This window comes from Adiantum capillus-veneris, chromosome 18 (genome assembly GCF_014529385.1).
Source record: "Adiantum capillus-veneris isolate H3 chromosome 18, ASM1452938v2, whole genome shotgun sequence".
NCBI lineage: Eukaryota > Viridiplantae > Streptophyta > Polypodiopsida > Polypodiales > Pteridaceae > Adiantum > Adiantum capillus-veneris.
This window is the reverse complement of record NC_140948.1, coordinates 54,119,671-54,144,630: the sequence shown is the minus strand read 5'-3', so window position 1 is coordinate 54,144,630 and position 24,960 is coordinate 54,119,671.

Below are 24,960 nucleotides of genomic sequence, written 5' to 3'. Positions count from 1 at the left end.
CTCAAGTCCAAACTTACATAGCAATGTCTCTATGTAACTTTTCTGACACAAGGAAATACCACCATGACACTGCTTAAACTGTATACCCAAATAATGATGCAACAGCCCCAAATCTTTCATCTTGAAAGTAGCATTCAGATCAGCCTTAAATTCAGCAATATGTCTCTCATTTGGTCCAGTGATCAGCAAATCATCAACATAAAGAACCACGATGAGAAATACATCACTCTCACGTTTTACATACAATGTGCTTTCTGTTGGACTGTTACAAAAGCCTTGTTTGACCAAATGAGTGTCAACTTTCTCATACCAAGCACGAGGAGATTGCTTCAACCCATACAAAGCCTTGTTACATTTGCATACTTTGTCCTCTTGTCCTTTTATGACAAAACCGCGAGGCTGCGTTACATAAACTTCCTCAAATATGTCACCATTCAAGAAAGCAGTAACAATGTCTGATTGATGTACATCCCAACCAAAATGAGCTGCCAATGCACATAGAAAATGCACAGTATCCATACCACAAGTTGGAGCAAAAGTCTCTTCATAATCTATGCCTTTTTTATGTGCATAATCCTTTGCAACAAGTTGATCCTTATAGCGTTCAATCTCACCATCCGGCTTGCGTTTCAACGTGTAAATCCACTTTGTACCAATGGCCTTTTTTCCAGGAGGCAAATCACATAAAGTCCATGTGTCATTTTCTATAAGTGCATCATATTCTAATTGCATGGTAGCCATCCAATTTTCTAAATTATATGCTTCATCAAAAGACAAAGGTTCCTCAACATCATGTAGGCTAGACACAGCCAAATCATATCAATCTGATGCATAAGATGCATGGCGAGAACCTGAATGAGTACGACTAGACAAAGGTGCATCCAATTTATTGTCATGCAATGTATGCACCAGCCATTTTGGCATACCTCTAGCCTGCTCATTTTCAGCCCTTTCCTCATCAAGTACATCATGTACATCTGCATCAGTGAGACCAAGATACACTTTGTTTGCGGATGATACAACCTCTAAGCTTTTCTTTCAGCACTATAACCAACAAAAATACATTTGACAACCTTAACATCCAATTTTTTGCGTTGTGTTTGTGGCACCAAAGCATATGCCAAACAGCCAAGAACACGCATGTGCTCAATAGAAGGCTTTCTATCATGTGATGCTTCATATAGATTAATAGACTCCAAAGCTTTCGTAGGACACCTGTTTAGTACATAAGTGGCACACATGATGGCCTCAAGCCAAAAATAATGCGGCAAAGCTTGACTTTTGACCATACATAGTGCCATTTCCGTAAGTGACCTGTTTTTCCTCTCAGCAACACCATTTTGTTGAGGCGTATAAGGCATTGTACATTGGTGTTTTATCCCACAACTAGCCAAAAATGCATTAAATTCATGAGACATATACTCCCCCCCTCAATCGGAATGGAGGGTGCCCATAGTACATTTCGAGACATTTTCAGCAATAGCCAAAAATTGTTTGAAACACATAAATACATCGGACTTTGCTTTAAGCGGAAATACCCATGCATGCCTGGAGTAATCATCAGTGAAAGTCACAAAGTAAAGGTAATTTCCCAAGGACAGGGTTTGCAAGGGCCCACAGACATCAATATGCACAAGCTGCAACCTCCCTGTGGCCCTAACCAAACCATCCTTTAGAAACTTCGAACGCTGCATCTTACCCAAAATATAGCCTTCACCAACGTGTTTGACAGGTGCTTCAAGAGGCGTCAAAGAAGCAACCATATCATAGTTTTGCAAACGCAGCAAACTGGCAAAATTTAGATGCCCAAAACGTGCATGCCAAAGTTTTGCATCTGAAATAGCCTTAGAATCCACAACTGCATTTGCAAAATTCTGCCCACACTTGTCATACAAAGTGAGCTTGTACAGTCCACGACATAATATGCCAGATGCAACAATTTCATCACCAAAATTGAGATCATGGATTGTACATCTGTCATCCACAAATTTTACTACAAGACCAAGTCTAGCAAGTGCATATACAGACAAAAGATTCTTCTTGATCCCAGGTACATAAAGTGCATCAACAAGTGTGAAAGAAGTGCCATTTGCAACAGTAAGCACAATCTTTCCAACTCCCTGAACCAGATAAGAGGCATTGTTGGCACTAGTGACTGAATTCCCATGAGGGGCAGACTCAAGAGAGGTGAACAAATCACGATGTGAGGTAATGTGCTTTGTAGCACCACTGTCAAAATACCACACATGTGAATCTGCAGCAACTGACATACATGCATCATGGACAATAGGATTATAGGTACACTCTACACTAAAAGCCCATTTTGCATCAACATCAACGTCACACTCTCCTTTCACAGAAGACTCAACAATAGCTACATTTATAGTGGAACCACCCTCTTTCTTCTGAGCCTCTTTGGCCTTCAACTTAGGACACTGCTTGATCAGGTGATCATTAGCTTTACAATAATGGCAACGCATCTTCTTTTTGCCCTTATCACCAGAATTTCTAGACGAATTGCTGCCAGCAAAAGCATCAGGAACATGTGATTTTCCACTCGTAGAAGAACCATAAGAAGTGGCTGCATTACCACCCTTTCTTTGAGCAACAATAAAAGCCTGTTCAACTGCACGCTGTCTAGGCCTGTTTTTTTGGAAAGTGACTCTTGCAAAAGTGTCCATATCATATTCCTCATGCACGATCTTCGACTCCAGCTCTTTACGCAACAATGCAATTTTTGCCTCATTGCGGTTTGCATAAAGACCAGCCAGAATATCCCAAGCCTGATTTGTAGATTTTGTTGAACGGATGTGAGGAGTAATGGTGCGCTTCACAGACAACACAATCAATGCATGAGCTTGCGCATCCTTTACATTCCAACGAGCTTGTTCTATCGTAGGCAAAAAACTCTAGCAACAGTAATCCTTGCAGCAAGACCTGCAACATCCTCAACATCGCCTACATCCTCAGAACCAGGACGTACATCAATGCCCTGCAGAATATTCTAGATGCCCTTTGACACAATAACATGTTGCATCATGCAAGCCCACATAGGGTAATTGTCTCCATCCAATCTGTCCTCAACAACAAACATCTTGAACACGTCTGTGTTGTTGTCAACCATGGTAAATGTTGCACCTGATGTGAAAACTACCCAAAAAGAGGAGAAAGGAAGCGAGAACAACACGTGCTATAAATCGCAAACCATAGAAGACTGTAAGAGACTTGTTATGCAAAAAACGACACTGATAGAAATTTTGCACAAAATGACGAAATAGCCTGTTCAGTACTGCGTGTAGTGGAAACAGAGGCCGAAATGAGCCCGAATCAAAAAAAAATTGTCGACTGCAAATGCTCGCCAAAGCTCACAGAAATCAGAGAAAGTGAGGAGGCGTGTGGTGACTAAGCCCGGGAGGACGCAACCTGCTCTAATACCAATTGTTGGAATTAGGGTTGCAAGGTAACACACACAGCTTGGAGAAGACGAAGGAAGCTCGAGGCATGCAACAGAGAGTGTATTACTTAGTGTGCAATGCAAATATAGATAGCCCTAGAATTATGGGCGTACATACAATGCACGGGGGAAAAAACCTCCTAGTGAGGGAAAAAATGCCCCGGTGGTCCTAAGTGTGTTCCACACATCACTACCACATGTATATGGTAACAACAAAGCTGCCAAACCTGCATCTTTTGAAGAAGGTATGTCTTTAATTCATGTTGCTATCAAACCTAGGAGAGAAAGGAACTCACTTGTTACGGTTAGTGTTAGTAGGTTGATTACTGCGGAGTTGATGTCCACCTTTCTTCTTCTATGCATTGGGAGCCAAGTTAATAGCTATTGATAGTGAACTTGGTATAAACATATATATTTCAGCACCAATTTGTAGTACTAACCTAGATATGTACTTACGCTTTAATTTCCTATGGTTGACATGTTCAATGGCTCGCAACTGAATGAGACAATTCCAGAAACCATTAGTATAAGCTTGCACCTCTTCATTTCTTGTCGCATTCAAGGAAGTCTTTGTTACAAAAGTAGTCGTCTAATTAACTAACCCATGCCAGAATAGTGCTAGCATCTTTAGTGCCATCAAAATCCTTGAAAGTGAAAGCCTTTCTACTAATTTTGTTTAGGTATAGTTTTGGCACGTGCAGTATGTAGTAACTTATCCTCTAATTCTTGTGGTTGCCTACGCTCATATGCACGTGATTGTTACAAATTTGTGAGTTGCTCAACAATAGAGGGTGGATATGGAAGATGAGCCATGATGGCCTCTATTTTTCTTTTCTTTCTTTTTCTATCTCTTTTTTTATATTTTTTCGTATATATATATATATATATATATTTCTCTTTATACATATACATACATATATAAGGATGGCTACATATATATGGATATGATTGGTATGGAAGCAATAATAAAATAAAAGAAAAAAGAAAATAGTTTTTACTTAGTGGGTGATGACGCCCAGTCCAGAAGTGCAACACCAAGGCTAAGGTTGAAATCTGCGATCGGTTGAGCGGGTCAATATGCAAGAAAATTGAACTTTTATCTGGCATTCAAACTCCCTTGTCCCAGTAGTAGATGATTAGCTAAGATTATCTATTGCCAAGGCAACTCGTAATCGCTAGCATAAGCTTCACAGTTCTTTACAGCCTCTAGGGGTTTGGAAAGACCATCGAGAAGTATTCTTTTAGCCGGAAAATGAGGGTTCAATATTTATGCATGGATTCGGTGGGCACCCTTTGAATTTTGAAAAGCTTTGGATTTCAATAAGTGGCTGAGAGTAAGCTTTTCTTTGTTTCAATGGACAAAATTTAGGGAGCGACCAAAGATGCTCTGATACCACTATTGGGGAATTGGGAGATTGGATGCTTATTCTATTCAATTTTCCTCACTCACACACCCATCAAACTTCTCACCGTCTCTCCCAAAACCCAAGTACATAGAAATAGACAAGCACATCATAGACACACACACATAGAATAGACATGATAGTAATAGCCGAGATGTAGACACAATTTTTGCACACACAACTTAGCATAAGTGTTGAGAGAAGAGAATCTTGCAAGAGAATGGCATAAAATTGTAGCCCCCAAACTCCACGGCACCTCTTGTGGAGTTAAGTATTCAATTTTATTATGACCTATTTTAATTGCCAAATATTTGAGGACCCTCTTTACACTTTATTCCATGAGTGGTGGCTATTACTTATTGCCTGACCTCTTATAGGGTGGATTCTCATTAAATATGTACAATGGAACCATATTGGCTTAATGGCAAAAATAACTATAGCACTATGCAAATATAAATGGCAAAGAGATATTATTTGGTGCCTTCTCCTCAGTTTCCATAGTTCTAACACAACATATTAGTAAAAATAAAAGACAACATCATAATCAACCATTACATGCCAGCTATCCCAATTGTAATGCTAACCACATACAACAAGAGGGTGCCCAATCTTGTAATACATATGAATCCCCATTGTATCTTTAGTAAAATCAATTCCAAATAAATGATCAATGATTATTCCAATATGCATTTCCATTTAAAAAAACCTATAAAAGAGCCTTACATCATCACGTTCTATTTTATGGATTTAGTATGCCACCATGAGCACTCACCTTGTTCTCTTTGTATAATTGGCTTGCATAAGGCCATAGTTCCATGGTCAATTCAAGAGCACAATTCATGCACTGTTTGATGCAACAATTGAATCTTTGCCACATAGATAATTAGTCCAAATTGCAAGCACAAGTACATCTCCCCTTCTCTTCTTACATACACTAAACAAATAATGGATGTATAACAACCAATTCCTCCATGTGGAGTCACACCTACTGTAAAGTTTGGAATTGAATTCTAACCAAGTGAGCAAGAAACATTTTGATTTATATTTAGGGAGAGTAAATAGTATTTGTAGTGGAATAAGAAAAGGCGTATTCCTTTCTCCGCCCTTCATGCAACCAACATAAGTAGACAATAGAAGACTTTAGAGGCCATAGCCACAAAAAGGCTCAAGGAAAGGCTCCACAACTACCTTCCTCTTTTTTGCTTCTCTTTTTTAACTTCTCACTTAGCCAAACAAGTGAATCGGCATCACCAATCGACGTTGATCTCCGAACTTCACTCTGCTTTGTAAGAGACTCAGGACTCGCACATGCTTGTCACCACATAAACATGCTATTTATAGGCCCTTGATCCATGGTATATATAGACCCCTTGTACCTCATGTGAGTCTTGGCCCTTGGCCTGAAATTACTCCCCCCTTGAAGAGTTTCATCCTCAAAAACAAAAGTGGTGATATCTTCATAAGAACACTACTATTTTTTATAGTGGCAACCCTCACGGGTCCAACTGTCCATTTGACCGAGACATGGTTCAGTAGAAGGTTCAATTAAATCAAGAGAACATCTTGATTTTCCACATTGTTGTCCATGTTCATTTTTTTGTGTAACCAGCTTATATCTAACATAGTGTGTAGAATTTATTTATAACTTAAGTATTTTAAATGAGTCACCATAATTTAAGATGTGTCTAAATGAATAACTAGGTTTTAAGCTTTTTCAAGGTGCTAGAACACTTAAGAATACCTCTTGTCAACTTTCCATGAAAGTCACATGCTGACATAACTCATCAGCACAGATTAATTCCTTGACTTGTTGTCATTTCTCATCCACAGGCAACCCCAACATAACCGGTGATCAAGGTTGAAACCTTACATAAACATGAAGGAACTAAACCTAGTCACAACATGCTTTACATCATGATAAGAAACTCCAAACTAGAGAGGTCATCTCTTCACTTGGATTGCTTCTCGCTAACGTATACTCTTAGCATATTTTGTAGCACTAGATTAAAACTTACAAGCTACCCATCCATCTGTGGATGAGTGGTAGTACTGATTGTGATGTACCCTATAGCTAGGCGGACATGCACGACCACACGCAATACCGAGGTAAGGGGTCATGGTTGTGGGAGAAACCTCTAAGCAAGGATAAGAGCCAAGTTTCAATGACAGAGGGAATTTTTCCATGCACGGAGGGTCAGCACCATAAGCCATAAAAGGGGAGCGAGGAGGACACTGGGTGTGTGTGTGTGTGTGTGTGTGTGTGTGTGTGTGTGTGTGTGTGTGTGTGTGTGTGTGTGTGTGTGTGTGTGTGTGTGTGTGTGTGTGTGTGTGTGTGTGTGTGTGTAGCTATATTATATCTTACTTACTAAGACATAATTGAACTTTTACATTCAAAAGACAACTGTCCAAGGATCAATGAACTGATTTGTACAAAAATAACTCAGTATCAGAATTATCTAAGTACAATGATTGTAAGAAAGAGATCCTCTTTCAATGTGGTTGGTAGTAAAAAAACTTCCCCGTTTTTCAATGGATATTTCATAACAGAAATGTTGCTTGCCAAAGAGAAGAAACCCTCCAAGATAAGATAGAGTCCTTACCTGCATCCATCCAAACAAAACAACAATTCAATTAGCCTTGGATGTGTTTTACAGGTATTAATGGACTATATCATTTGTTATCCATGTCCATCTTACAGAATTTAATTACTTTAGACAAGCTAGGTTATTAGATTTTTAAAGAATGGTGAGGTTTACTTGTTAAGACATAGCTTGGTAGCTATGCTTGAGCCCATAGTAGCAGCCATATACTTACTAGTTAATAGAGTATTGTAAAACTCCATTTTTACCAAGTGAGACCTCATTTCTCGAGCCATATCTCGGTATTTATGCCAAGTTTGAGAGTACCAGCCATATACTTACCTTCAACTTCCCAAGATTTCTCCATAGCTCGGTAGCTATGCTTAAATTAACAGTAGCAACCATTCACTTACCAATCAAAAGAGAGTATCAAAGAAAACCTATTCAAGTGGAGCTTTATGTCATGAAAAAAAGGCCAATTTTTTACGCCAATGCTGAGAGTAATCCCCACATACTTACCTTCAAAACTTCAAGTTTCTCTTTAAGCCCTTAGTATTCCATTCATTTTGACAGTGTTCAGCCCTATTTTAGCCAAGATACTTTCAAGTGTAGAGTCATTTTTCAGTTCCTTTCCACATGCCAAGCTACAAAAAACCATATACTTCCCTTCAGAAAGAGCAGAATAATCAAAGATTGGTAGTTCCCCTAAAAAACCGAGGGTTATGCCAAGCAAGAGGTCATCCTTCCTCACATTGTGAATCCGTACAAGGTACCCCATGTTTTGAATGATACAAAGCTAAGATTAGCTTTTTTTTTTTAAAAAACCAGTTTTAACGTCGAAAGACCAGTTAGGCCTAGTAACTTGAGATAACTTGCAACGGCTTGAGAAAGGCCCCAAAAAAACCAGTTTAAAACAGCGACATAACCAATCAACATGCAGCGGCCAGAGTCAGAGCCAAGTGACCATTAGGTCCACACCAAAATGCTGCCTCTATTTACATATTTGGGAAAAAAGAACCAGTTTTCCGTCAGTGAAACAGATGTTTAAGCACGGCCATAAAGCCAAGCCAACCAACATACTCCCAACGATATACACCTGTACATGCAAACACACTGCCCCATACATACCTAATACTTTATGCAGAGGTGAACTCTTTCAGCGGCTGTTTTAAAGAGCCATTTCATCACACTGTGGCAAGCCTCGGCTTCTATGAAAAAGTTTTACTTTCAATTAAAAAAAACAGAAAACACCTACCTTCATTTCTTATGCACAAGTGATTCCAAGGCCATCAATAATACCTAGGCCTAGCAAATTTTTTCCATATACAGTGTTTTCAAAAACAAGTAGATAGGAGCTTGGTTATGAAAAACCCCATTCATAAAACTATATGCAGTAACGAGCTAAAAACTGCCCAAGGTTCCTTTTCAGATAAAGCAGCAGAACAACCACTATCCACAAAAATATGCCATAGTTATTACATCCAGTCACTTCCCTTGATCTACCCAAGAGATGCCAGCCCATATAAATATGTCCAACCCTATTTGAGGGCAAAGAGTAGGTAGCAACACCCATATGCTACTACAATCTATCTTTAGGGAAAACAAATTCGTTTAGGCAGAGAGAAAAAACAAAAAAAAACCAGTAAAAAATGCCTATTCTGCAGTCATTTAAACGATTGCCAAAGCCTTTGAGAGCTTATGTAGTATTTAGCAACCATATGCCATGCTAAAACATCTCCAGAACCACAGTCAGTCAAGGGATAACAACCACTAGGCTTGACCAGGCCTCATGCTAAAACATCTTTTTTTTTAAAACAGCAGTCGGTCTCTGGAGAAAAAAAGGAAAGTTTAGGTAAACTTATAATACCTGTGGCGACTGAGCAGCAAGCTCCATTGTTTTCGGTATTTCAAGTAGAAATAACATAGAACGGGTTTACCCAACACACACACTGAATCTCAAGCTAAGTGAGGGCTAAGGAGTTCCCTCACCTTTAGAATTTATAGGTTTGGTATGCACACTTCCTGAGTGTCTGAAGTGAAGAGAGCAGAGCTGCCCCATGCTGTGAGAGCCCCTCGTGCGTCAGAAGCCATTACTGCCAGGGGAGAAAGAGCGCGCCTTTACACGGTCCGAGGATGGAAGGAGCCGCCTTCCTTTTGTATTATAGTTTTGAAGATTTTTTTTACGAGCCCCTTGCCCAATACCCAAGTCGGTGGCACAATGTTACTAATGTAGGCCCTACTTTGTCAATAGGGAAAGGGGGGGGGGGGGGGGGGGGGGGGGGGGGGGGGGGGGGGTTGTTGTTTTTTTTATAAAAAAGAGGAACCCTATGAGGGGACGATATATATGACTCCATAGTGTTCAACCATAGTGTGTGTGTGTGTGTGTGTGTGTGTGTGTGTGTGTGTGTGTGTGTGTGTGTGTGTGTGTGTGTGTGTGTGTGTGTGTGTGTGTGTGTGTGTACCCGCCCTAACCCAGGCACCATACACAATGGGTCAGTAGTAGGCCCATTGTGTATGGGCCTACTACCTTATGAGAGTGATAAGACTCTCTTTTTGGAATAACAATCCAGGCCAGTTGTGCCTAATGAGAGCTTGAGTGATGGTATTACGGATCTGATTGTAATTAAATCCATTCAGGCATTATTTTTTAATAAGTACTGAAATTTCCTCCCAAGCTATGGAAGGTGATGAAGAAGAGTAGCAGATTAAGTATAGAAGACCAATACAGGAGCTGATAGAGGATTTGTAGGGCCTATTGCTGTTTCTTTTGATGAATTCTATGTGTGGTAGTTTGAGAAGATCCTTTTTCCAAATGAATCTCAAGTCGTATCTACCTGTAGATGGGGAGTGAAGGGATATCGATAGGTTAAGAAAGTGGGCTGTTTTGCAGAAGTTCCCAAGAGTTGAATCCTCTGGGATAGAAGTTGGCTCAATTTTTAGGCAATGGGGGTATATTTGATCAATCTCAGATGAGAAAAATCTGTTGTTGACACTAAGTATGTCATCCATATATCTGAAGGTGTTTTTGAATAGTGGGAGAATTTTATGGTTGGTTTCCATGTTTTTCAGGCACCATTTGTACTCAAAGAAAGCTAAGTAGATGTTACACATAAGTGGTGAGCAAGAGAAACCCATCGGGATTCCAAGGCATTGATTATAGCATTCGCCTCTTGCTACAATAATACAGTTGTTTAACAACCAGAAAATGTAGGAGCATAGTTTTGTTTCATCAAAGTGTAAAGGGTTAATGGATTGAGATGCTAGAATCCATCTTGGTTTTTTGGCAAGAGAGATAAAGAGATGTTTTCTTTTTTTGGCATTGGTAAATGCTAAGTTAATGACCTTGGCCAGTACAGTTTTAAGGCCAAGATCTCCGTTCAGTGGGATGTTTTCGTAGCACTGTGTGATATCAGCTGTAAAGATGTAAAAAATATGCTGAGGAAGGTTAAGTGTAACCTCTGTGGCATTTTTTGTAAGCCAGAAGAGATTACATTGGATATTAAGAAAATCCTTACAAATTTTTTGTTTTTCTGCACAGATGATTTCAAATTCTGTGAGAATAAGATCAAGGCAAAGAGTAATATCTTTGGTGATATCTGTGAAGATACAATTGGAGGCATCAGATATCCACCTGAATTTATGTTTGTGGATTTTAGAAGCCGGAAATAGTATTGGTAACTTGGTGTTACTGATAGTGTAGCCTAGCTGTTCTAGATGTTTAGAGATTTTGTTGGAGATATCTTGTGGTGTTTTATTGGTAAGATAGAATTCTTTTCCTGCAACTCGTTCCCGTGCAGCTTTCCAAGCAAGTTGTTTACACATAGTAGTAGGGTAGTTGGAGCTTTTGTCAAGCCCTACTACTAACCAATTCTCTGAGATAAGTTGAAAGTCGATGGCTAACTGAGGTGTAAGCCAAGAATTATCAGAAGAAAGCCATTTTCTAGGAAGTAGAGAGTTTTTTTTAAGGAAGCATTCCTTTAACTAACTCTTTTAGCTCCGGTAGGACTGTCATCTCCAGTCGGAGAGTACTGACAAGGTCAGTGAGGCAGCTAAGTAAAGCTGCTAAGGCAAGGTAGGGGTTTTTTGGATAGTTTGGAATGTGATTGAGTCCTTTGGCGAGGAGCTTTCGAACTGTAGTATTGTTGATAATGTTGAGGTCTTGAGTACAGACATGGTTGCCACATTCTTTAAAATTCCTACAGAATGCAAAAAAATGATTGCAAGTACAGTGAGGGATCGTTTTTTGTCTAAGAAAGTCATTGTTAAGAACTAATCCTTTTAAAGGACGGTGATATCTCCATCCAATGAGAATGTTGTCAAGTAGTTTATGGTTACCAAAAAATATGTCAAAACACTCACAAAAGAGACTTTCAGGTGGGATCCAATCAAGGAGAATGTTGTGATAGAGACAATGTACATAGGTAGCACCAAAATTCGAATCCACTTTGCTGAGAACTCTTCTTCCACATGAATTTGTAGATACCTGCAATATATTTTAAGGGTTAGATTTCAGGGAAGTTTCTGATAGCCGGGAATCTGCCTCTCCCTCCAGTAATGCTACGAGATTTTCCTCGATTAGATGAGGAGCTAGGTGTAAAAAAGGAGGTAAAAGAGTTGGGAGTAGCTAAAGAGTTAGCTCTTTTAAAAGCAGGGGATTCATCTTCTTCAATACAAGGTTTTAGCAGATTAGTGATGAATTTGACTCCTTTGTAATTTGCATATGTGGTGAGGTAAAGACCGGGTTCCTCAGCTTTTAGTTCTTTCAGAATATCATGCATCGGTCCTCGGAAGATGTTAAAGGCAATTTGAGCAATCACAATCTGCTTGGCCTGCCCACCTAGCCAAGAGCAGATGAGGGATAGATGAAAGTCAACAGGTTTCTCTGGGAATAGGAGTTCCAAATGGTTGAGGATAAACCATATAGCATGGTTAAACCACATAATGCTTGATTCGCAGGAGGCTTTGGGGTCCAGAAATCTGCAAGCACATTTTACATAGGGACGGAAGATGTTCCAAATAGACTCTGTGTAGAAGTCCGGATTACTTTTAGCAAACTCCGTGCTACCCTTAGTATGTATGTACAATCCAGTGTTAGATGGGCATTTAGAGTGATCGATCAGGTGTAGGTTAAAAGGGGCTTTAATTAGTTCACCTTTGTCCAAGAAAAGTCCTCCTTTTAGAATTTTAAGTTTGCAGTCCTCCACCGTTGATGCAGGGAGGTTGGCCAGGTAAACCCAAGTTTCACTAAGAATTGGAGCCAAGAAAGCTTTGTTTGGTAGAACCCAGAGTTGATGGTCTACACCGAGAGATTCAATTTCTATTTGTCTTAATGGTAAGACAGGAAAGACTTTTGAGATTTTAGGGACCAACTCAAGGAGATTGACATCATTGAGAGAGCAGAGGTTAGATTGAAACTCTTTTACTACCTCTATCCCGACAGAAGATGCCACCTGTTGAAGGGATGGCGGGGGTATTAGGGATGCAAATAAATGATGGATTAAGTCCACGGAGTTTTCTAAGGAAATTTGTCAGCTCAGCACCAGATGAGGAGAATAGGGCAAGCTCTTGCTGATATTGTGAAGCAAGGACAGGAGGTTGGGCAATGTACTAGGATAGTAGATTAACACCTTCTAGGGGGTCTTTGTCTAAAGATGCTAGAATTTTTACCCAATCATTAAAAGATAACATATGTAAGACTAAAAGCTTTTTGTCCGAAATTAGGGCAGAATCATAAATAAGTTGTGACGCATCCAAACTGCTAATACATCTGAGGACCAGAGAAGAGGCCACGGAGAGGGGCTCCGAGGTGAGTTCCAAACCTTGAGAAAGGGCAAGAGTCTGCAAAAAACGTTGAGGTCAGGTAAATCATTTCTTGCCATAGTATGTGATACATGTTTTGGCTTTCCTAGGAGGGAAAGGTCTAGATCTAGCAGCTATGGAGTCTTTTAGTGCATGGTCTTTTATGAAGAGCTTGATCTGGTCAAGGATCTTTGCGTGATTTTTAGGGTTGTGATTTGTACTCATGCGAGCTGTCAGTCTATACTGTGAGCAGTCCTGAAACACAGTTGATATAAAGATTAGAAAAGTGTCTTCGAGGTAAAGTCTTTTTTAGTCCTGCAAACCTTAAACCGGCTGAGTCAGAGACTATGGTAGCCGTGAGCAGGGGACCAGAAGAGAGTCTAACAAAGGGGCCACCTAACACCAGCCTACCAAAGAAGGATTTAACGACTGTGGGTTCCAATATAGAACTCTATTCTATCGAAAATTTCCTAGGCCAGCATCCTGGTATCCGCGGAGGGGAGACCCTATGTATAGGATGTGTGTGTAGCTGTATTAAATCTTACTTACTAAGACATAATTGAACTTTTACATTCAAAAGACAACTGTCCAAGGATCAATGAACTGATTTGTACGAAAATAACTCAGTATCAGAATTATCTAAGTACAATGATTGTAAGAAAGAGATCCTCTTTCAATGTGGTTGGTAGTAAAAAAACTTCCCCGTTTTTCAATGGATATTTCATAACAGAAATGTTGCTTGCCAAAGAAAAGAAACCCTCCAAGATAAGATAGATTCCTTACCTGCATCCATCCAAACAAGACAACAATTCAGTTAGCCTTGGATGTGTTTTACAGGTATTAATGGACTATATCAGTTGTTATCCATGTCCATCTTCTAGGTTATTGGATTTCTAAAGAATAGTGAGGTTTACTTGTTAAGCCATAGCTTGGTAGCTATGCTTGAGCCCATAGTAGCAACCATATACTTACTAGTCAATAGAGTATTGTAAAACTCCATTTTTACCAAGTGAGACCTCATTTCTCGAGCCATATCTCGGTATTTATGCCAAGTTTGAGAGTACCAACCATATACTTACCTTCCACTTCCCAAGATTTCTCCATAGCTCGGTAGCTATGCTTAAATTAACAGTAGCAACCATTCACTTACCAATCAAAAGAGAGTATCAAAGAAAACCTATTCAAGTGGAGCTTTATGTCATGAAAAAAAGGCCAATTTTTTACGCCAATGCTGAGAGTAATCCCCACATACTTACCTTCAAAACTTCAAGTTTCTCTTTAAGCCCTTAGTATTCCATTCAGTTTGACAGTGTTCAGCCCTATTTTAGCCAAGATACTTTCAAGTGTAGAGTCATTTTTCAGTTCCTTTCCACATGCCAAGCTACAAAAAACCATATACTTCCCTTTAGAAAGAGCAGAATAATCAAAGATTGGCAGTTCCCCTAAAAAACCGAGGGTTATGCCAAGCAAGAGGTCATCCTTCCTCACATTGTGAATCCGTACAAGGTACCCCATGTTTTAAATGATACAAAGCTAAGATTAGCTTTTTTTTTTAAAAAAACCAGTTTTAACGTCGAAAGACCAGTTAGGCCTAGTAACTTGAGATAACTTGCAACGGCTTGAGAAAGGCCCCAAAAAAACCAGTTTAAAACAGCGACATAACCAATCAACATGCAGCGGCCAGAGTCAGAGCCAAGTGACCATTAGGTCCACACCAAAATGCTGCCTCTATTTACATATTTGGGAAAAAAGAACCAGTTTTCCGTCAGTGAAACAGATGTTTAAGCACGGCCATAAAGCCAAGCCAACCAACATACTCCCAACCATATACACCTGTACATGCAAACACACTGCCCCATACATACCTAATACTTTATGCAGAGGTGAAGTCTTTCAACGGCTATTTTAAAGAGCCATTTCATCACACTGTGGCAAGCCTCGACTTCTATGAAAAAGTTTTACTTTCAATTAAAAAAAAAACAAAAAACAGAAAACACCTACCTTCATTTCTTATGCACAAGTGATTCCAAGGCCATCAATAATACCTAGGCCTAGCAGATTTTTTCCATATACAGTGTTTTCAAAAACAAGTAGATAGGAGCTTGGTTATGAAAAACCCCATTCATAAAGCTATATGCAGTAACCGGCTAAAAACTACCCAAGGTTCCTTTTCAGATAAAGCAGCAAAACAACCACTATCCACCAAAATATGCCATAGTTATTACATCCAGTCACTTCCCTTGATCTACCCAAGAGATGCCAGCCCATCTAAATATCTCCAACCCTATTTGAGGGCAAAGAGTAGGTAGCAACACCCATATGCTACTACAATCTATCTTTAGGGAAAACAAATTCGTTTAGGCAGAGAGAAAAAACAAAAAAAAACCAGTAAAAAATGCCTATTCTGCAATCATTTAAACGATTGCCAAAGCCTTTGAGAGCTTATGTAGTATTTAGCAACCATATGCCATGCTAAACATCTCCAGAACCACAGTCGGTCAAGGGATAACAACCATTAGGCTTGACCAAGCCTCATGCTACAACATCTTTTTTTTAAAAAAAACAGCAGTCGGTCTCTGGCGAAAAAAAGGAAAGTTTAGGTAAACTTATAATACCTGTGGGTGGCGACTGAGCAGCAAGCTCCATTGTTTTCGGTATTTCAAGTAGAAATAACACAGAACGGGTCTACCCAACACACACACACTGAATCTCAAGCTAAGTGAGGGCTAAAGAGTGCCCTCACCTTTAGAATTTATAGGTTTGGTATGCACACTTCCTGAGTGTCTGAAGTGAAGAGAGCAGAGCCGCCCCATGTTGTGAGAGCCCCTCATGCGTCAGAAGCTATGGGGAGAGAGAGCGCGCGTTTACACGGTCCGAGGATGGAAGGAGCCGCCTTCCTTCTGTATTGATAGTTTTGAAGATTTTTTTTACGAGCCCCTTGCCCAATACCCAAGTCGGTGGCACAATGTTAGTAATGTAGGCCCTACTTTGTCAATAGGGAAGAGGGGGCGGGGGGGGGTTTGTTGTTTGTTTTATAAAAAAGAGGAACCCTATGAGGGGACGATATATATGACTCCATAGTGTTCAACCATAGTGTGTGTGTGTGTGTGTGTTCCCTGCTAGACTTGCTATTTATATCTCATCGCTACACTGCTACACTGATAATGAGTTGCTTCTTCCCAAACATGTACAGACAATCCTCTAGAAATGATTGGAAAATGTGGGTCACAATTACTCCCAATATTGTTGGGTAATCTATATAATCGGTAGAGAGTGTAAACAATCAACTTGGTTAACTTTAGAGATTGAATATTGAACTAAATAAACTTTGCAAAGTTTAGTCAACTTATCTACAAGCACACATACTGAGCCATCCACTCGTATAGTGGTTGCTAGATACACTCATAGAGATATTGCACTTGTGGTGAGAAATGCTCCATAAGCTATCAATTTCATGAATTTGCATGTCGCTCTAAATAAGCCTTTGTTAAACACTAGGGCCCATAGCACCTAGTGTGCATGCATTTAGCAAAAACATATAAGCATGTATTTTCATGACTCTAGTTGCCAATGCTCATAGCACCCCTAGAAGAGGAGAAAAAATAATGGTTAAATAGTTCTACAAAAAGAAACTAAATACTCCCACTACAACTGCTTGAAAGTCTTGCTAAAATAGTTGGACCATAATAGAATGCAAAAATTAATTGTATCTATGTTCCAACAAGGAGACATTTTAATTAACAGAACATAGCCTGCTATATGTGTAAACAACCATCCGTTAATGTTGTTTAACAGTACTTGTAACCTTAACAAGTCTTACTCGACACCCGTTAATGTTGTTTAACAATACTTGTAACCTTAACAAGTCTTACTCGACATTCGTTAATGTTGTTTAACAATACTTGTAACCTTAACAAGTCTTACTTGATATCCAACAATTTATGGCGACTGAAATTGTTCCTGATGCTACTTGCTCAAAATGGTCTAATAATCGGATTTGACCAGCACTAAGGAACTCTATCATGACACATAGTTGAAGAAACAGACGTCGGTGCTAGTTTTGTAGAGACTCATACTCTCCACATGTGGAGTATGTCTCATATAATGATGTCAAGAAAAATGATATCCATCAAGTACGAGATGTACATGTGTGTGGAGATAACTGTAAACACTTAGCAACATGAGTGAGATGAACCTTTATAGACCTTGCTGGTTAAACCAAACTCCATGAGTTCCTAAACCATGTTGTACACCTTGTGACTAACAACATGTGCTAAACAAAACCCTACCATGTAGTTCTATAACTGCATGTGCATAAATGTTGGACACTACTTTCCCAAAATTCTTTGCTCCCACGTGACCTTGTCATGTGTCTGAAGAGCAACATGGATGAAATTCAAACATATGCATCCCACTTGGAAAACTCAATCAAAGCATATTTAGAAACGAAACTAAACCAAATCATATGCTCATTAGGAGGTACAAAATATCTTACACTTATCTGGAGGTGAAGTGCACTTTTCAAACTTGAAAGGTTCATCACCAAAAGTGCAACCTCAAAAGGCCCAATATATCTTTGACATGTTAAACACTATATTATAGATTAGTGAAAATAGACCAATATGTAACAAATGACCATGGGTGTTGCCTTGGCAATCCGAAGCCCTTGGTTAGATTCTACAAAGAAGGTAGTTGAGACCAACATAGGCCATCGTGATAGCAATAATGATTGTAATTAGCTTGCTAAGTGAACGTAACCCTACCCCTTGGCATTTGAAAACTTCTTTCTGTGAAAGTACGTGTAAAGAGGTTAATTAGTGACCATCAACACTCATGGAGTAATTTGGCATTAATTGGCTCAACACCCCTGAAAATACCACTCCTATAGCCACAATAAGTGCTATAGACTAAACCTGAGATCCTCTCAAGTTGGAATCTTATTCACAACTAGATCTTGAAAAAATCATAGCTCCTCATTGAAAGAAAAGAAAGATTTCCCAAACCAAAAAGAAAGTAGTCGTACTAGATATTCTTTGGTTTGTTAAAATAGAAGATTACCTAACTTGAGGCTCTCTTAGTAGATTCATGTTATCCCATGAATTAGTTGCTTGATAGCAAGGCCATGCCTACTACTACCGATGGAACGAATCATCTATAGTACATGCACTTTGTGCATATAACCAATGATATAAAGTGCCTGCCACTACAATCATTTGCAATGAACACAAGCAAATATACCGTCCTCAATTGTTATTGGGTAGAAGGTCATAAGGTTACATCTATGGGTAGCCCCTACAATAACTTCAACAGGAGAAGCATCAAGAAAAAAACATTGAAAACAAACAAGGTCTTACCTCATCTTGGACAAAGTAGCTGGTGTTATAACAGAAGCATAAAAAATTATGGGTGGAATCAATTCCACCTAACCGGCACACCATGCATGCCAATCTAAAAAATAAAGTGATAGGCCCTTGGCTACTTAGACGACCTCGACAGTTTGAGCCGATACCGTAAATGCCTTGCACAATCTATACTCAATTCAACGTTGTCATGCATAAAATGTGAACTTATATCCTCTTATTGTCAATGTCCCAATCCTCTCTACCATGGTCCTTGATCCCAGGGCAGTACCTTGGCATGGGATAGAAGCCTTCCTTCTCATGATGGCTTGCAAAAACATATGATTCTCTCTCATAGAGATGTAGCAAATACATAAGTCACATCTTTACCCACCAACCTTGTGTGTGGTCGTGATTGTACCTTGTTGACTTAATTATGGCATTTTTTTGGGTTCCTTTTCCCGTGTTATGTGTATTATTTGTTAGCGAGCACCAGAATGTGCAATTCTCTGTAGTAACATTGGCAAAAACAAATACATCCAAGACTGACCAATACAAAACATGTAATGTATCAAAATGGGTATCACAAACCCAATGTCCCAATGCACGAAAATATTGAGCTTGTGCTTTACCACACTGTTATGCCTTTCCTATGGTTAATGCTTTCACTGGTGTGGTCCCAAGTAATTGAGCAAATTTTCAAGCACTTTGCCCTTTGAAACTCTAGTTCAGACAATTTGTGCTTCCATGGAATTCCATCCAAAAAGTTATCTTGATCACACTTCCCCACTACCCTTGGTGGAAACTGAACATATTGTCCTCCACAACTGGCTCGTCACATGGAATCACCTCTAGGGTAATCTACTCCTTCGTGGTAACAAAATGGATGACCTACTTCAGGTCATCTCCTATCCTCCATCTCTTGAGTGTCTCGGAACTTGTATATTATTTGCGTTAAATCTTGTTCATGTTCAAGATGAAGCCCAGCCGCCACCTCTTGGTCATATGGTTCCATATTTCTGGTCTCCACCCTTTCCTTGAATTTGAGGGTTGATTTGTTGGGCCGTGTGGATACACACACACTTCTAGGGCTTGTAACTTTTGAAACATGTGGAGCCTTTGTGTTTGCGTATGTCCCCCACCGTGTACTCCACTATGGCTTAACCTGGCTTTAGCAAGCTTGGTGCACCAATAGGCTATTTTGAGCCATGTCTTGTGGGCTAGCCGGTTGCTTTACACCCTTGCTTACAATAGCCTTTGAGCAAGCCACTCCACATCCAGCCCCATATCAGTTGTTTCTTGCTTTTCAAGTGGTAGCATCTGGGCTATGATGTGGAACTAGAGAAGGTTGTTGCAAAGTCTTACCAGCTTGTTTTGATGTTGAGCCCATGTGGAAAACATGTCTTTAAATATGTCCCCTCTTGGACTAGTTTGCAGCATTTGATCCATGGATTTGTAGTTTCCCTCCATCTGAACCCTCCACTTGGTGATCTCTTGTACCAATGCTACATATTCCGAGTGTCTGCTGGCTCTATTATTCCTGGATAAAGGACTGAGTAGAACTTGTGTAGATCCTTCGAAGGTGGTGCTATGTCATATAGCATTGTCAGGTTGTCTGGGAGATTTTCTATGCAGGTGTCCAAGAAATGCACTTGTTCTTTAGTCAGAGGATGCCAAGATGGTTATGATTTTGATCAGGAAGGCTTTCCATAGCTCTCGGTTGCCTGCCTCTGGTGGTATCTTAATGTTCAACAAATCTTTTTTCAAATCCAACATTTTGATTCTAGCTTACATTTTGATCTCCTCAATCTCCCGTTGGCAGTCCTCCATACATTCATACTTGGGCTTGTCCCCGAGTAGCAGCTCCACCTGTATTGTTAGGCTCTGCAAGTTGAATGTTTTCCATCTAGGTCTTGGTCCCATTTCTTTTGATAGCACCACTTTAGGAGGATTTTCCAATACCTAGATACACGTTGAATGAGGTGGTACCCAATATCTATTCTTGTTGTGTAGGCATTGGCTAGGCATTTGCTCAGGAATCTCTTAATTATGCGTTTCAACTCCTTTAGCTTTTCTTCATATGTGTTTCCCTCTCTGGTGAATTGACTGATTTTGAAATCCCTTTTGATCATCTTCAATTCCCTGTGTCCTTCAGTTAGTTTTTTGATCAACTTGACCACTAGGAGTTTTTTCTCAAACCAAGCATTTGAGCTCTCTTGAGTTGACCAATTGTTTTCTTTGATCGTTCAAAACCTTTCGGGTCCCCTCTTGAGGTGATCTGTCCTCCCTCTTCCAGTTTTTTTGGTTCCTCGTCTGACTTTGCCCCTTCAGTTTATTGACTCCCGGCTCCTTCTTGACTGTCTCCATCATCATCATCATTATCCTTGTCGAAGTTTGTCTAGTTATGGTCGTCCTCTTCTTCTTCATTCTCATCCTCATCCTGATCCTCTTCCTCCTTAAGTTGCTTGGGTGGTGACTCAGTTACCTTCCTATTCAATTGTTGTAGGAGCTCTTGGTTGTAGTGGTTTATCAGCTCCATGGAATTTTCCATGAGACCCTACAATTGGTCACCATTCACCCAAATTCCTTCCTTAGGAAATGCCTTCATGCTTTCCATCACTTGGAATAGTACCACTAGAATGAAATGTTCTACACAGTCCTGGGCCTTGGCGGTCTCCTTCTGTGCTAGTCCTTTTTGCTTCTATACCTCCTTTTGTGCCTGGGCCACTTGCTTCTTCAATTTCTTCCTGGTCTTAGCCCACTTCTTCCTCTTGGCCTCCCAGCTCTCCTTCTCCTATTGATAGACTTTGAGTTGCTCCTCTAGTCTTGCTTTTTGTTCATCTAGCTATTTGTTTCTTCATGCCAGTTCCTCTATATCCTCCTTGAGCTTGGCACCTGAAGACCCTTCAATGGCTACCTTGAACAAGTGTTCCACTTGGAGGGTTAAGCCACCATGATTTCCCTGAGCCTTGCATCCATTTCCCTGGCTAGGTATGTTTATTCTTCCTTGAGGGTTATTACTGGAAGCCTATCAAAAGGTAATCCATAAGGCTCTTCCAAGGCTTTGGTCCCTAGAACTGCAACTGGTTGGGAGACTGGTGCTTAATGTTCTTCCTATGTTTGCATTAGCCTCAGTTCATTTTGTTCCATCTGATGCTTCTGCTTCATTTCCTTTGAGTGGCCTGGTTTTTCTTATGATGCACCAAGGGGGGCATAATCTTTCCTATCAGATCCTTCAGACTATCTCTAGCTGTCTCTTTGAGCTGGCTTGTTCCACCTTCAGACTCTGTAATAATGTTAGTGCTCCCTTCTGAGCACTGACGTGGGATGTGTGATGGTGCTTTCCTAGCTTCCGCTTGGCCCTAAAGGCTTTGCTCTAGTCTGTGTCTGGCTTGTCTTTTCTGCTCCCATCTTTACCTTTTTAGATCCTGACCTTGAGCTCTTAGCTTGAGGGCCTCTTACAATTTGCCTCACTTTTCTTGATCCGGTTGTATAGTTCTTGCCGAATGGAAGCACATGTGTACACTTTATGGTCCTTGTCCTTAATGGTTGCCAGCTGAGTGTTCATGGCCTTTGCCAGCATCCTGGCCTAGTCACACTTCCCCCCATTGAGGAACCTTGCAACCTCCATGAACACCTGCTCCGACATGTACTTGTCATCTTTCTTTAGACATACTACTTGGGCCACAACATCAATTTGGTATGTTCCTCGAGCTTCTGTGTAGGAACACCTTGAGCACCTTTCTTCCTCTTGGTCCCATCCTCCTCTGTATCTTTCAAGTGTCAGATCACCATTTCAAGTGTCTAGGCTTGGCCTACTGCTTTTGCCGTCAGGCCCAAGTGATGGCTTAAGGATTCCTTATCTGCTTTCATAGCGAGCCCTTTGATTGTGGTTTGTTGCAAGTCTTTTTTGTAGTTTTGCACTGCTTCTTCCGCTATGTCATCATCCACTTGAAGTTGCATACTATTATACAAACCCATTTGCCCTGCTGCTTTAAACTTTGCTTACTATTCTGCCTCAAGCTCTGCCTCAAGCTCGGCTATCTTGATGCATGTGGCTTTGGGGTTGCTTGATGAAGAGGCCATGGTGTAACTTTGTGAAATCAACCTTGTGGTATACAAAGAGGAAAAGTAGCTCAAGGAGTGTAAAGAAGACTGTGTATGCGATGAGTGCATAGAAGGAGAGTGCTAGTAAGGTTATGCTCTCTTCGTTGGTCACATTGGTTGGCATATTTGCGCTCCATCATCGATGCTCGTGTCAAGAACCCTAATGTTATCAATTGAATAATTAGTGTAATGATGAATGAGTAGTGGCTCTTAATTGTTAGCCGCCCTCTCCTTCCCTTTACTTCTCCCTCTACCTTTGTATTGATGGTTCGTAGGCTTGCCATGTCAGCATTCCCGTGCGAACCTTCTATTTCCTAGTTGGTCTTTTTTTGCCAGTGTTGAGCTCTTATCATTATACCCTCTCTTGGCATGTCCATGTGTGGCATTCCTTGGTCTAATTCTCTTAGGGCTTGCCTTAGCCCCAGGTCTTCCTATATGCCTTGGGCTGGATTATACTGATGTGAGGCTTCAGTCCCTTCTTGATCGTGGGATCTGGTGTAATACTTTCTGAGTTTTGACATGTTTACTCGTTTAGGAAGTTTTAGTCCGTGAAGATCCCTGAGTATGGCTGAACCATTCTCATACAATCTCAACAACTCATAGGGTCCTGCTCAGCTCATGGTGGAATTTTTCTTCTTTCCATTCATTTTCCTAAGGAACCACAACACTAGGTCCCCTTCCTCGAACCTTCTCATTTTTGATATTTTGTCATGGTAAGCTTTCATTCGCTTTTGGGCTACTTCCTACTCCCATAGCGCCCTTTGACGCTACTCAGCTAGCTTCTATAGTTCTAATAGCTTGCTTTGAAGATTTGCTTCTGGATTGAGTTGATGTTGGGCCGCAGTACGTAGTGATATGATGGTGAACTCAAATGGCACAATGGCCTCTTGACCAAATGCCAGGCGAAAGGGTGTCTGCTTGGTTGTGATTTTGAATGTCTTCATGTATGCCCATAGTGCTAAGTGTAAATGCATATCCTAGGATCCTTGCACCGTTTGCACCACTTTGGTCAGTATGTCCTTCAATGCTTTGTCGGTGCTTTCTGCTTGACCGTTGCACCTTGGGTAGTAGGTGGCTGCTTTTCGATGTTTGGTGCAGAACACCTCTGTAAATGCCTTTACTGTTTCATTCAAGAAGTGGGTACCCTGGTCACTGACTAACTCCGACGGGCAACCATACCTAGTTATGATATGTTCATAAAGAAAACTGGCTGTCTTTTTGGCTTTGTTATCTGTGAGTGCTTTTAGTCTCGACCCATTTGGTGACACAGTCAATTGTTGCTGCCACTATGTACTTGTATTTCCCCATATTTTTGAAGGGTCCCATGAAATCTATACCCCATCGAATGAAAGGCGCCAAAGGCTGAACAGGCTGTAATGGATGCATGTTATTGGGTGATGGTCTCCCCATTTGTTGACATGCATCACATCCTCTCGCCCATTTCTAAAAATCCTTAGATAAAGACTTCCACCAATACCTTGCTTGCAATAGTTTTCAGGCCATCACTTCCCATGATACATGCCCTCCTTCCTCCCCCTCATGAGCCTCTTCTAATAGCTCCACTCTTTCTGCCAATGGTATGCATCTTCTCACGACTCCGTCCTTTCCCAGTCGGTATAATGCTCCTACTATCTAAAGTTTCTATTTTGCATGATCAAAGCACATTTCTTTTTAACGGACCAGCCCGTCGGTTTTTCTCTTGTTTGTAAGAAATTCAACATTTCAAAATCTTTTTAAGTCCCTTCAATCCTGAATAGAGCCACATCAAGACCTTCATCCACTGGTGCAGATCTAGATAAAAAATCTACCCCAAAGTGACTTTTACCTGGCTTATGAATGACTTTGAATTCAAATTCCTATAACCGTAGCATATATCTGAATAGACTACCTTGAATGACCACCTTATTGATTAATTGTAGAAGCGCTTGGTGATCAACATAAAACACAAAGAAATTTCCATGTGTCTAAATTTATGGACAACGGACACAATTCAGAGAGCCTCCCTCTCCGTGGTGGTGTAGGCTTGTTCTACCTAGAAAAAGCTCATGCTTGCAAAGTATATTGGAAAATCTATCTCTCCTTATGGTTGTGCCTATATAGCTCCCAACACTAGTCTTGATGCATCCACATGAACATGGAAGATCCAATCCCACTTGGGTTGCCGTAGAATTGGTTTTTGTGAGATGATATCCTTAATGGCCTGAAACCCTTTGTGGCATTCTTGTCCCCAACAATAAATGGAATCCTTCTTAGTCAAGGCATACGTGGGTGCTGCGAAT